The sequence below is a fragment of the Rhamphochromis sp. 'chilingali' genome, assembly GCF_963969265.1.
Source record: "Rhamphochromis sp. 'chilingali' genome assembly, chromosome: 3".
In the NCBI taxonomy this organism is placed as follows: Eukaryota; Metazoa; Chordata; class Actinopteri; order Cichliformes; family Cichlidae; genus Rhamphochromis; species Rhamphochromis sp. 'chilingali'.
In genome coordinates this window covers 26,967,426-26,972,925 of record NC_137931.1, presented here as the reverse complement: position 1 = coordinate 26,972,925, position 5,500 = coordinate 26,967,426, and positions in this window count along the sequence as shown.

Here is a 5,500-nt window from a genome sequence, read left to right as displayed (position 1 = left end):
TTCGCCAAGTAACCCGTGTTTGTTCTACACATGAGAATTTTGTTTTCTTGAGATCACACTTTAAATATTCTGAAACAGTCAATTTCAGCAACTTCTAGAATATACACATCTGTGTTGAATTGGATATGCTCTGCCGGAGGTGATTCCTCATGTGGATCCAGGAATTGTGTAAAGGACTGACTTTTCACATCATATTCATATCACACACAAATCAAACTGAAATACATGGGAGCTACAATCTTGATGTTGTTAAGAAAATATCAACAACTAGATGAAGATCCATCTAGACCCACATCATGGACGTTGTGGAGGGGAGCCAGTATAATATTAAAAATTAGTTTACACAAAAAAAGTGATCCAAAAACAAATTAATTTATCACATTAAGAAAATGTTCCTGAATTTTGTATTTTGTACTCAAGAAATGTTTTTGTGGTTGCAGTTAATCATGAAGTTAAAAATCATGTAAATCAATTAGGTCAAAATATTGGGGAAAACAAAATCAATTAAGCATTGTTTTTTTTCTTCAATAGAAAAGTAATATCACAATGCTTTCAGCAAAATAAATGTTCGATACTGACGCTTAAATCAGCCGATTCAAACTATTTACTGGGGTTTATTATTATCACCTAAGTAACTGGGCTGGGCTAATGCGTCTCCAAATTTAAGCATTAGTGTAAATGTTGTAATGGCTTGTGTTTTGATGTTTGTTTCAGTATAATCGTTTAAAAGTCTGGTTTTCTACATTATGACCAGCTGCATTCACTGAGACTGTAACTAATAAGGAATAGAGATGGTCCTTTTCCTGTAAATATCCCTAAATTCATTTTTCTCTCTTATCATGTTTTCTTGTTTGTATGACTTTTGCAGCTGAATCTTTGTTTCTATTTTGTTAGCATTTTCAGCCTCCAGCTTAATGAGTCATACAACACTCACATTCAGTTTTCACCCTCAAATCAGATTTGTTTATCTCATGGTAGGCATCTATGGAAGCTTGTTTCCATGACTGACAAAAACAAAATACAAACAAAATCTCAAAATTTTGGCTTAATTCCAAGTTCCAAAATTCCAAGTTCATTTTCTCAGAAGTTTGAGTTAGTCAGTGAAACTTTCAATCTTGAGACGATGACCTTAAATTTCGACTTATGGATTGAAAAAATCCTTGTTTTTTTCAGCAATGGATGCAAACTTCCATGGGTAGCAGCTAATACGACTGCAAACTATCAGAAGTAACTTTTTAGGGTGGAGACTTTGTATTTAGAAACATAATCTTATCTTCTCTCTGTGTGGACATAAGAGGTTGAGATTTACTATATTAACCATAAAATGAATAAATTTACTTGGGAAACTGAAATAAATGAGGAAAGCACTGTGAGAAAAGAAGTCTTAGGTTAAAGTGATGATCGGGATGAAATGGAGAACTGAATGTGTAGAAAAGCAGCAAAATGGTAGAACTGAAAGAAATGGAAATGTATGTAAAAAGGTGAATGTAGAAATGGAAGCAATAAAGGACAAATTGATTTCTGAATCTGTGACTTGTTCTACCATTGTGTAAAGTGTTGTCAGCCCTGTTTTGTTTTTTTTGGGGGGGTTTTTTTGGGGGGGGGGGGGGGGGGGGGTTACCAAAGAAATTTCACACATTATGCCAAATAGCAAAACACTTAATTGTGTCTCTAATAAAACCTCTGTAACTTTGTGAGTATAGGAAAAGTGTCTGTTTTTCCCTTTCTATGATAGACATTTCTGTTTTTTTATGACTAAACCTAAAAACAAATCAAAAAACTGGACAGTCTGGGCCATGACCTCCGCTTCCTGATGGCTGAAGATAGGAGGTTGAAATCCATGACAGACCTCAAAGGGCGAGAGACCGGTGGCGGAAGAGATGTGAAGGTTATGAGACAACTCAGCCCACACCAGGTAACGAGGCCATAGCGACGGTTGGGCGGAGACGAAGCACCGTAAGAAGCGCCCCAACTGTTGATTGGTCCGTTCAACCTGCCCATTGGTCTGAGGGTGATAGCCGGACGAGAGGCTGGGAGACGCTCCAATCAGGCGGCAGAAGGCCTTCCAGAACCTGGCGGTGAACTGTGGCCCCCGATCGGAGACTATGTCCTTGGGGAATCCGTGAAGCCGGACGACATGGTCCAGGAGGAGCTCGGCCGTCCGTTTGGCGGAGGGGAGGCCGGCCAGGGCGACCAGGTGCACCGCCTTAGAAAACCGGTCCACAAAGGTGAGGATGGTGTCAAGACCGTCCACAGATGGGTAACAAAGTCAAGGCCGACATGGGACCAGGGACGTCTCGGCACCGGGAGAGGGTGAAGGTCGCCAGCGGGCGGCTGGGTGGAGGACTTGGCCCGAGCACAGGTGTCACAGGCGGAAACGAAGTCACGGACGTCCCGAGTCATGGAGGGCCACCAGAAGGCACGACGGAGGAGCTGGAGGGTTCTGTCGGGCCCTGGGTGACCAGAGAGCGGGGAGGAGTGAGCCCAGAGCAAGGCCTCCTGACGGCACCGGGATGGCACATAGAGCCTCCCAGCTGGGGTCTCCGGCGGAGGCGGTTCGGCGGTCAGGGCATCCCGGATAGAGTCCTCCAAGGGCCACCGAAGGGGGGCAGCGAAACAATGAGACGGTAGGATAGGTCCAGGGTCTGACGTGAAGTCGTCCTGGGCGAACTGCCTGGAGAGGGCGTCTGCCTTGGTGTTCTTGGAGCCAGGGCGGTAGGCGAGGTGGAAGTTGTACGGTTCGAAGAATAAGGCCCAACGGGCCTGCCTTGGGTTGAGCTGCTTGGCAGAACGAATATGGATCAGGTTCTGGTGATCAGTCCAGATCAGAAATGGTTCTTTCGCTCCCAGGAGCCAATGCCGCCATTCTTCCAAGGCCCACTTGATGGCCAGGAGTTCCCGGTCGCCGACACCATACCGTCGCTGCGTGTCAGAGAATTTCCTTGAAAAATAGCAGCACGGGTGAAGTTTTCCATCCGGGCCATGTTGAGAGAGGACGGCGCCAGCGCCAACATCGGAGGCATCCACCTCCACCACAAAATCACCGGCAGGATCAGGGTGGAGCAGGACGGGAGCTGTAGCAAACCGACGGATAAGGTCTCGGAATGCCTGTTTCGCACCAGGGGGGAGGCAGAAGGGCCTGGGCAGGTTAGCTGGTTTAGTGAGGGATGTCAGTGGCGCGACAATGGTGCTGAAATTGCGGATAAAGCGCCGATAAAAATTGGCAAAGCCCAGGAAGCTCTGTAGCTGCTTAAGGCTGGAGGGCTGAGGCCACTGGGTCACGGCTTGGAGCTTTTGCGGGTCCATGGTCAGGCCATTGGAGGAGATGGTGAAGCCCAGGAAGGTAGTGGACCGTTGATGGAAGGCACACTTTTCCAGTTTGCAGAACAGCTGGTACTCGAGCAGCCTGCTTAGCACAGCCCGCACATGGCGAATATGGTCCACTTCGGTGCGGGAGTAGATCAGGATGTCATCCAGATAGGCAAACACCCACCGGCCCAGCATGTCCCGCAAGACATCATTGATCAGGTGTTGGAAGACAGCAGGGCTGTTGCAGAGGCCGAAGGGCATCACCAGATACTCCCAGTGCCCGTTAGGGGTGATGAAGGCCGTCTTCCATTCGTCCCCTTCTCTAATCCGCACCAAATTGTAAGCGCTGCGTAGGTCTAGTTTGGTGAAGATGCAGGCCTGGGAGAGGGAATCGAGCGCGGTGGATAGCAGAGGAAGAGGATGGCGGTTCTTAACAGTGATTTTATTCAAGCCTCGGTAGTCTATACAGGGGCGAAGCCCGCCGTCTTTCTTCTTTACAAAGAAGAACCCCGCAGCTGCAGGGGAGGTAGAAGGGCGAATGAAGCCCTGTTGGAGAGCCTCAGCGACGTACTCCTCCATGGCTTTGTTCTCTGCGGTTGACAGCGAGAACAGGCGACCACGAGGAGGGACTGCTCCCGGGAGGAGCTCGATGGCCATGTCGTAGGAGCGATGAGGAGGGAGAGCAGAGGCTCGCCTCTTACTGAAGACCTCGGACAGGTCATGGTAAGCCGGAGGGATCCTATCCAGATCGATGGGCTCCGGGGGTGACGCCTCTTCTGACTTTGAGTCCTGTCCAGTCCGGAAGAGAAGGCAGCGGCGTGAACACCGGGGACCCCAGTCCAGGATCTGGCAGGAAGACCAGGAGACGTGGGGGTCATGTCGACAGAACCAGGGGTATCCGAGGATGAGAGGAGAGGAAGAGGCCGAGACTACTAGAAACCGGATCTCCTCCTGATGATCCCCGACAGACATGCGGACTGGCTGGGTCTGGAACTGGACCGGGTAGGGTTGGAGTGGTCGCCCGTCTACTGAGGTCACCGGGAGAAATCGGTCGACGGAAGTCAATGGGATGCGAAGCCGAGAGGCTAGTTTTTGGTCGATGAAGTTCTCGGCAGCTCCGGTGTCCAGGAGGGCTTCGGATGAGAGCTGTTGGTGTTTCAGGTGAAATGTGACCGGTAACAGAAAACGAGAGGGATCGGAGGAGTGGGAAGGGCCAGGTGGGACACCCCCGCAGTCTACCTGGCGTTGTCGTTTCCCGGCCGTAGCGGGCACTGGGGACGACGGTGTCGAGCTGATCCACAGTAGGCGCAGAGGCCCTCACGCCAGCGTCTCTCTTTCTCCTCTTTGGGGAGTCCACCCAGCTGCATGGGCTCCTCGCTGGATGTGCTGCTTGGGCTAGCCGTGGCTCCATCAGAGGGGGGAGGAGGTTGCGACGACGTGGTCCGCTGAGGCTGGAAGGGTTTTAAGGCCCGAGGGGCATGGCGAGGCCGCGACATCACACGTTGGTCGATCTTCAGGGCAAGGTCCACGGCCTCATCCAAGGTCTTTGGGGCCTCACGGCCGGCCATCTCGTCTCTGATGTAATCAGCCAGTCCCTCTAGAAAGATGGAGCGCAGAGAAGCATCTCCCCATTGAAGCTTAGCAGCCAGGGTGCGGAATTGGGAGGCGAAGTAACAGACTGGTCGGCTGCCCTGGCGTAAATGAAGCAGCTGTGACTCCACTTCCACTTCACTGCTGGGGGGAATGAAAGTCTTTTTTAACTCCTCCACAAACAGAGCATAGTCATTACACGCTGCAGATTTATTGTTGTAGAGAGCCGCGGCCCATTCCTGAGCCTGGCCAGACAAGAGAGAGGTTAGCATCGCCACTTTTGCACGGGCAGTGGCGTATTTAGTGGGTTGACATTCAAACATCATGTCTAAGGTGGCGAGCAACCCATCAGGCCGGCCGTCTACTCCGTTCCACTTATCTGGTAGTCCGATCCGGGGCTCAGCGCTCACCGGCGCTGGCTGACGTTGCAGCGAGGTGACGGAAGAGGAAAGCTGGAGGACAGTTTCGGTGAGAGACTCCATCTTTGTGCTCATCCGATCCACCACACCGCGAAGATATAATACTTCGGCTTTCAGCCGTTCGAATTCCGCTGGGTCTATATGCGGCTCAGACATCCTGTCACGGTCGGGCGGATCACACA